Source organism: Crocodylus porosus, unplaced genomic scaffold (assembly GCF_001723895.1).
Source record: "Crocodylus porosus isolate Cpor-Errol unplaced genomic scaffold, CroPor_comp1, whole genome shotgun sequence".
In the NCBI taxonomy this organism is placed as follows: domain Eukaryota; kingdom Metazoa; phylum Chordata; order Crocodylia; family Crocodylidae; genus Crocodylus; species Crocodylus porosus.
Window position 1 is genome coordinate 8,960,598 of NW_017728942.1, and position 9,402 is coordinate 8,969,999.

Below are 9,402 nucleotides of genomic sequence, written 5' to 3' on the forward strand. Positions count from 1 at the left end.
CCATGAGCTTGGGCTTAGATGCTGTGAAAAGATGTGCCCAGACCTGTGTGTCCAGTGAAGAGAGTGATTTGAATACAGAAGACAGAAAGGGAGGAAGGGAAAGAAGCAGGGGCAGGGTTAGTGCAAGGAGAGGCAAGCAAGCAATATACCCATAGGGACAAAGGGGTCACAACATCTAACCCAGGTAATGGGATAAGAATAAAGTGCAAAATGTACTCTGCCTGCTGCCTGACTCAGGTTAACCTGGTCAACTGCCTCTCTGCTAATGGGGTTCTAAAAAAAAAACCTTTGAGTAATATCCCCAGCTCAGGGAAATCCAGGTGGCACCCCTGAAACTATTTTTCCCCAATTGTAGTTATTAATTAGAGCAATTACACCCCAAAGGATCAAACTATGACATCAAATATACACCTGCACCACTGGCTCCATTAACAACGCACGTCCCTTCTCTGGGAATGTACTGTCGATCCCATCTTGTGCTCTTCCGGTCGCAAGGGCACCATCGTGACCCAAGGAAGTGTAGGGGTACTTGAGGTGTGAGGGGAGTTGGGAATAGTTTTCACTTGATAATCCTGCTGTGTGACTGACCTGGAGACCATAAGACTCAACATCCCAGTTTGGAACAGGCTTGCAGGAAATGCGATAAGTTATCAGAAGTTCAGCTTTAATGCAATCTGCACACCAAACTTATTTACAGAAGAAAAACCTTATAAAGGAGAAGTAAATCCCCCTGCAGCCTTTTGTATTTTTGTTCTGCTCTTCTATGTTTAAGGCATGCAGTAACACATGCAAATCAGCAATGGCGTGCACCATTGGCCCATTATGCACCCAAACATGGCAAGGACATGTGTAAGAGAGGCATTCGCATTCCTGTGCATGGCTCTGAAAAGCCCTGGTAGATGAGGGTGAGATGGAGTCGCTGGATTCTCAGCAAAGCTAACCAACAAAACACCAACACGGCTACAAACTGCATGCAAGATAACAAGCATAATGTTCTCTCCCCTGTATGTAACTCATAATCTGTCAGCAACGTTTCGTATCAGTTACCTTCCTTTAAAAAAGGCTCATTTTTATTCTATGTAGCTTGGCAGCATCCCTTTAATTGGCTGTTTAATTATCCAAAATAATAATAATAATAATAATAATAATAATAATAATAATAATAATAATACATCCTTATCTGAGAATTTATGCATCTGAATTTCCCCGTGTTCCTATTAGTTGCGATAGTCTTTTATTGCATGTTTAAGACTCTCCAGACAGTAAAATTCCTGTATGTTAATCCTTCACAACTCACATTTTGAGTTAACAGTCAGAGAGCGCTAATTACTACTTATTTTTAATTGCACAAGTGACTATGTTAATCACCAGCTGAGAAGAGTTGTCCTTGTGTGTCTTACCCAACAGAGATCACCCTCAATAAGGAGAGTTCTGTAAAAAAACCGTCTTCCCAGTCCAAGCTAATAGGTTAGTGCAGATTCCAACAGAGGGAGCTATTAGATTTGGGATACATCAATTCACATCTAGACTGAAAACTTGTTGACTTGGTTCTGAAAATCTGGAGAAAACGGTGCAATTAGGATTTGAGTTGTTTCCCTGGCCCTGAGCATCCAGAAGAGAGGCAGCACTATTTCCTCCTGAAGTTTCTGACCGCCGGTATTTGTATACAGATACAGGCCCATCCTTCCCTGGGTATATTCTGTTACTTGCTTTTCTTCTTCATATGCGTGTTCAGCTATTCCTAGGAGAAATGAGCTTAGGGAGACATTTTTTGGGGGGTAGAAATAATTGTAAATAGCAGCTGAGACCTGAACAGGCCCGTCCCCTCCTGGATCTGTAACAGCCTGTGTGTGTGGGCGTTCAGGTTTAACGTTTCACCCTTGCCCCTTTGGGAAGCAAATGATGAGTAGAGGTAAGGAGTGGTTCTGGGATATTAGGAGGGGGAGTCAATAGGGCTGTTTCTATTTAAATTGTCCAGAGCATATTCAGCAGATGACACACGCCCCAGGGTGCTGGATGGATAGCTTTCAATTGCAGCTTGCGTGCCTTTACATCGAATAATGCATTTAAGCAGAGTAAATACAACCAAGATGAAAATATCTGCATTGGGAAAAGATGACCTCAGATGGCAGCGCTCCTTTCTACTGGCACTTTCCTCCAGTACTCTGAACTTGGCTTTCTTCAGGAGAATGGGCAGCGCCAATGCCCATCAGAGCCAACGGACCCTCCGACTTCCAGGGGCTCTGGAGCATGCCCCAGAGACACGAGCACGATAGCTCTGCCACAGACATCTAGCACGATAGCTTGCAAAATGCCAGTGTTTATTGCCGCTGTGACCTACTGCACACCAGGTCACGAGGAATTTTCCATTTCAAACTTTAATGTAATAATTAAGATGTCTATTAAGGCCTTTACAGATTGACTGCTTTGTAATTAAAACCTCGGGGGGAGGGATGGGAGTGCAGCAAAGGGCATCAAAACCCTTGCCAGTAATTTGAAATCGCGCCGCCCTCCCCCTTGGTTTCTCTGCGTTTGTTTGAAATCGCTTTCCATCTCTATGTTTTTGTTCATCGTTTGTTCTCAGCCCAGGTAGTGACCAAAGAAAATCTAGGGAGCATCAACAGCAGCCTCTGAGAGCATGGATGTGACTGGCTCTCACTAAGACCATAATGAAAATGACTTTTCAGGGTGGTTGACAATCGTTGGGGCTCCATTCTGGCAGAGCATGGAGAATCACCTCTCGCCCCATCTGCCTTGTCTAGTTGGACTGTAAGCTCTTCGGGGCAGAGACTATCTATGACAGTGTGTATGTACAGCAAAAAGCAACTAGCTCTGCAGGGGCCCACATCTTGGAGTGATGCCTTATAGGATATAAGAATACAACACACAACTATTAGGATGACACTTCAGTGATTTCCCCTATGGGCCCAGCACTCCAGCCCCTCCGATCAGTGGTGGATGGGGGACATGCTAGCTTTTATTCCAATAATGAAGGGGGAGAACACCCTCATACAGTGATACAATACCTTATCGCTCATTCTAAGGACTGAAGATAATAAAGACGAAACCTAATACAATTTTCTAAGTGTCTGTGTGAACTAGAAGTCTACTCAGAACCCGTGGAATCACAACTGTCTAAATCCTGGTGTATGCTTAAAAACACCCACAACTCCCCAAACCCCCAAAACTTGAGATTTTGGTCAAGGTTTTAAATATAGCTGCAAAGTCTCCGAGCCTGCAAGTAGATGCTGCAGAAACATTAAGGAATCGCTGGAATCCCTTCCCAAATCCCTCGCTCCCATTTTGTACCCCTGCCCACCAATGCAAGTCATAGTTTCATAGTTTCTAGGGTCGGAAGGGACCTGAGCAGATCATCGAGTCCGACCCCCTGCCATGGCAGGAAAAAGTACTGGGGTTAAACGACCCCAGCAAGCTGTACATCCAGCCTCCTCTCAAAGACCCCCAGGGTAGGAGCCAGCACCAAGTCATTCTTGCGTGTTCAAGTCAAGACCCCGCGTAATCTCCCAGAGCTTTGTCATGAACCATTCTCTAATAAATAGTTTTTAATTTCAGCTCTGAAGGAAAGAAAAAAAAATCCCATTTCAGGGGAGACGGTGGGAAGGTACACGTGTAGCAATTATCTGCAAGAATTTTATACAAAGAATTATAAACCTACCAGAGCATGTCCTGCATTCTCATTAATGGAAAAGAGTTAGCAGGTGACAGGGGAATTTCCAGTGCAACTATTTCGGCTCGTTGCAGCTGTTAACTTCCTTTCATGTTTTCTTTCCCCTATCGAGCGTCCTATAAAAACGCTAATTTATAATCTCTCCTGTGTGCGTGTGCGAGCTGGAGTGAGGGGCACACTTTCAGAAAAATGATTGTCGGGCCTTTAAGTGTCCTGTCTCTCAGCATCTCTCCTGGGGCCAAGCTGAGCGAACGGCGCTCACAAGGCACCTTCATGCTTCGGGATTACCAGAGCGATGCGGGCTGCCCTCTCTCCCTCCAGAAAGAGCCCAGTCCTGCTCTCACACTCTGCCTTCCTTGGCTAGCTCCGCTGACTTGGAGGCGCTCGTCCCTGCTGCGTACCAGGCAATGGGAGAAGGGAACGATGCCCATAAACTCTGCACCACAAACCTTCTGGAGCCATTGCTTTCTCATACTGGCACATTGCGCTGCCTCAGGCCGTTGACTCTTGGACTGCCTCCCTCCTGCCATGCCAGTCCTACATTCCCTTCTCGTGTCAAGCGGGCCCTTTGCAAATTGTCCTGGTGCCGTGGCAAGGATGGGATGGTTCCCCTGAGCCGCGTCCTCTGCAGTTCCTGGCAGTTTTGCAGCAATTGATTTGCTATGATTTTACTTCTGGACACAAAGCCAGGGATCTTGCAGCAACAAGGGATGCAGAGATGCCGCCATATTAAACACGGCTCTCCCTGCTTCCTCCGAGATCCCCAGTGCTGCTCCGACAACACACCACCGCTCCTCCCCGTTACCATTCCTGGCTGTTCCTTCCCATAAGTCACAGACCTGTTATTTTCTCCTATGCCCTTCATGCCGTCACTTGGTGTTTGGTGAGAATTACACAGGTGCAGGGGTCTGGGCTGGATGACATGCTGACATCAGGTGTTTCGCTGAAAGCCTCAACTCCTGGAGTCATGGGATTATTGAAGTTTTTGTGGTGTCTGGGGTTTTTTTTAAAAACTCCTAGCAGTCTTAGTTGCACAGAAAAGCTTGACAGGAGAGGTTCAAACACCAGAAGGCAAAGCAGAGAGCACACAAGCTGTATCATTCAAAAAAAAGTCACGGATCCTAATACAATCCTGTGATTTTTAAGTTTGGCTCATGCTCTTTGCGCTCTTGGAGCTGACCATGCTTTGACTACAGCATCGCTCTTGATGTCATATTAGTTGAAGCAACTTTTCCAGCTCATCCAAGCCTTTACATTTCATAGACTTCATAGATTTCACAGACATTCGGGCTGGAAGGGACCTCGGAAGATCATCGAGTCCAGCCCCCCGCCCCAGGGGCAGGAAGTCAGCCGGGGTCATAGGATCCCAGCAAGATAAATGTCCAATTGACTCTTAAAGGAGTCCAGAGTAGGTGCTTGCAAGGTGCGGCTGGGTCACCATCAGACCAAGGAACGTGAGTGAGAATCCAGGGAATGGGTCATAGCCTCTCAAGACCGCTAACAGACTCAAAATGATTTGCAAAGCCATCTCCCTGCATATTTCTATTGTTAAAGCACACTTTTGGAGGATTTCCTCCTAAACAATGATTCCCAATGTACTCCCACGCCACAAGATTAAGTGAAAATGGTCAAAGAGCTGAGATTAACTTGAGGTCATTTTGTATCACAATTGCTCCTCGTGGCTCTCTTAATAATCATGAAATCTGTATTCTCCAATTGAATAGCCTCCTTTAATACCAGATTTACTGGGCAAAAGAAAAAATTAATAACAGCCAGGACTCTCAGCAAGAATGCAGTCAAGGATCAGATAGAATGGGGATGGGTCGAGGCCGTCGGCAGCTACTCATAACTGTGTCATTTATTGCGCTCCGTTGTCTTTACACTTCATTTTGTCTGGGGCACAATTCCACCTGAAAAAGGACTGCGGGCTGCAGCTTCCTCCATGAGCCACGTCGAGCTGGGAGATCTTGGAAATAAAACCCCAGTCCCAGCAGTTTTGTGTTGCATAAATCTACAAGTAGGGCGAGCACTGCAGCAAGGAGGGCAACCCGGGAAACACTTGTGCAGATTTGGGCATTGCTGTCAGCAAGGCAGAGGGAAGAGGCCGGTGTGAAGGTCGCATAGCTGGTTCCAGTCTCAGTATGGCACCCGGGGGGAGGGAGGTCAGGGTCAGATCCAGCCTTCCTGATAACATTTAGGGGCACGTTTTTAAAGGGGCCTCCTACTCTGCCTCTTGCTTGGTGCATGCAAACAGCAAAATTGTATGTAATTGCTTGGTGCAAATGATGCGTGTCTCATGCTTAAACTGTGGGGAAATGTGGATTCAGCTCTGGAGCAGAACCTCTGCCTGGTTCGTGTCTTCACAACAAGCAAAACTAGAACCTCTCCTCTCCAAACTCTGGCTAGCTGAGGTTCGAGCCTGGATGTCAGCTCTTACCGAAACGCATCTTCGGTAAGCACTGGGAGCGGCAGGATCCTTAATGCGCTGCACGGTGCCTGTGCAGCGGGATTTCGGTTTGGATCAAGTAAAAGACATCCAATTCTGTGCTAATGGCAGTCTTGCAGCAGGCACCTGTGGCCCAGTTTTTTGAACGTGCTCAAACTGAGTGGGTTTGATTGAAAGTGGGGTATGCACTGGACCGAGGTCTGTTCTGCACTCACTTTACAGGAGGGACTGTGAAAGAGGAGCAGAGGAGGAAAAGTGGACTATAGCCAATGAAAACTGGGTGCAAAATGGAGCTGGGGGAGATGCGCAGGGAGAGCTGGCCAAGGTTCATTCAGTCCCAGCAGTCAGCACCTCCCATGTTCCCCTCAAAGCAAAATGGAGCATCCTGTGCTGTGTGGAGGAGGCTCTGTTCAGTGCCCGAGCATCACCAGCCCAATCCCTTTAGTCTGTGCTCATCTCCAAACTAACAGATGAGCCCCTGTATGAGGATGACTGTGAAACTTTAAGTGGAGCTGGGCCTACTCATAAACATTAAACTACAAAATATTGCTGGCCATTTTTGTTCAGGAGGATGTAAGTTTGCGGCTGGGACCTTCTGAAAAGAAATGGGGAGGCACCACTTCCAGTTGACAGCTGGGATCTTCTGAAAAGAAATAATGAGGCATCACTTCCAGCTTATCTTACTATACCTATGATGATTTGAAGCAGGCTCCTACGTGTCTGGTATGTGAAGTATCTATCCTTGATTAATTACTATAGTAAATATTTCTTTTAATTAACTAGTGTTTACATGCACGAAGAGACATTCTCCATATGGGTTTGACAGGTGTCTCCTCCTGATTTACTCTCCTTTTGCCTCAGTGGGTCCCTTGATCTTCCAAGGACGACTCCTCAAAACCTTGTGTTTTCCCCTAGTTGTTAATCCGTTTCCTGAAACGTTCCAGCTCGGCAGAGATGGATAACCTCCTGTGACGGAGGAAGGTAGTTCAGTCAAAATTGGGACTTTCTGATAACCAATAATGAACACTTTGATTAACAGGATCTTCCTGTTAGTTGCTGCTTGGGCTTCTCTCTTGATTTACACAACTACAAGAATGCTTTGAAGACACGGAGCTGAAGGGTATGAAAGAGGGACGAAGCAGCTAGCAGAGCGCGCTTCAAGAGTGAGAAATCATTCGGCACAAGAAGTACGGCGCCCAGCTGACCCGATCTCACGGGCGCTGGATCCATGCCTTAAGAAGAAGCTGAGAAGACTGGGACTGCCTCTTTGCCTGTATAGGCAAGACACTATTGCTTTTACAGCTAAATATACTGGACTTGGCTTTAGTCTCATTGAATAGTCAATAGTGCAGTAAATAAAGTCTTTCTGTCGTTTATGGAACGAGTTGTCATGTCATTCCTGTATACACGAGTCCTGAGCCCCATTTCATAACTCAACACTGTCCCTTTCCCAGAAGGGCTACACGCCACAGCAGTAGGTGGCTCACAAACATCGGCTCCTTCTAAATCCACATTGTACAGGTTATGGCTGATTTCCCAATAGCAGAAAGGGTTTGATTTCACCGAGGTCTGGTATAAGCGGCACTGAGGTCTCATGCAAGTAGCTAGCACCACTGGCTAGGGCAGGAACAGGATTTGAACAGGTTATAGTTCGAGGGTTTAAAAAAGGGCTCGATTAAGCGACCCTTGCAGGCAGGTTATAAGGACAAAAACAGGATGAAAACCTTGAGCCGCACGTACAAATAACCCAGGTGTGCATGTGCACACACAATTCTGCATGAAACCTGCAACTGTAATTAGCACGCACCGTTTGTGCCATGGCAGTCAACACGTGTGTATGTAAGGAATTACAAGTGTGCTTCACTGATGTGAAAATTTGGGCTGTAAGGACAATCCTGGCCTGATTGCCAGACATGACACGTTCCAAACACCACTAGAAGTTTTGAGCTCCTAGAACGGATAAAGACAGTGTTTGAAGAGCAGAAGTAATAATATCGTATATCTTAAAGGTATATATCACAGTGCCTCATCAACCTGGATGTCTGCTGAAGGGGAGATATAAACTGCAGAGAAAGCCAGGGTTATCCAGTGAAAAAACAGGCGTGATTACTACTGCTATGGAAGAAGAATTAAAAGACTATTTTTTTGGTGGAACTCAAAAACTTCTTGTGACTTTGAATGGATGTTGCATTTTCTGCCAGCCCATGGCTTGGATCTTCCTTCTGGCCCTTACCATCTTGTTCTGGGTTCAAGTCCAAGTGGGTCAGAAAATATTAGCAAATGCAACAATGATCATTTCTTCTTCATATCAGTTTTGATTCCATTTTGGTGGTACCGGTCCACCATCTCCCTTCCCCTTGGGGATTTCTGGATTAAAGTGCAGAATTGATTTCCTTTACATGCAGTAGAGAGGATTAATGCAGGCACTTCTCCCGTGTCTGCCAGATTAAATGTTTTCAGGGAAGAGCATCTCATGCTTCCACCAGTCCTCTTTTAAACCAGTCCTAAACACTCATCCCTTTCTTGAACAAATGAGCATCTACCAGGACATGAAACACAACGGCAGCCGTTCAGCGTGCATACTGGTCTGCTGCCTTGCAACACAAGCTATCGTTGTCCAGGCATCCTACACGTGAGCGTATGAAAGATGTCACGTGTAGAGTATTGCCTTTGCTCTGCCAGTATAAAGCGAACAGCCCATGAAAGGGTTCAGTGAGGTTCAGGAAGAAACCTGGCTCACACGCTGTCGCTGAAGTCTGGTAGAAGTAGCTAGTATCATCGGCTCCTGGCAGAAAGCAGTGTTGGAGAGAAGAGGTGTGGTGTTAAAACAGGGATCTGTCAAGTTAATTGATTTGGCCTTGGTGTCCTGCCCAAATGTAGCTGATCAAGGGCCTATTACATCACAAGACCAAGCTGTGGAGCCCTTTTTTTCAGCGATGTGTGGCTCAGAATTATGCTTAGGTCAACAGCTATAGGAGAAATTAAAGCTCTGTCCCTCATGATCTGTCCTGTGCACAGGAAAAACACTGCATATAATTGAGCAGAACAGGCAAAGCGCTTCCCAGGAGAGCCTGCAGCAAAGCAGCACTGAACCCTAATTGAGACCTCGGAGACGAGCCTTTAGATGCCAGCCAGCCTGGCAAAAAAATGACTGTATCTCAGTCACGCTTGGATAGATCAGATGGGTTCCCCTGAATCCCCGCATTAACAGAGTTCAATCTAGTAACCACACAAGGGAAAAAAGAAATCATTTGGAAGAAAAAAAAAA

General features: G+C 46.2%; 1 long non-coding RNA gene across 1 annotated transcript in view; it reads left to right on the forward strand.

The window, feature by feature from the left end:
- Nucleotides 1-6,629: 6,629 nt before the first annotated feature.
- LOC109318835 overlaps nt 6,630-9,402 on the forward strand; it is a 22,306-nt gene continuing 19,533 nt past the window's right edge. Inside the window, exon 1 of the long non-coding RNA XR_002103330.1 lies at nt 6,630-6,640. This is a non-coding gene — a long non-coding RNA (uncharacterized LOC109318835). The remainder of the gene's footprint in view (nt 6,641-9,402) is intronic.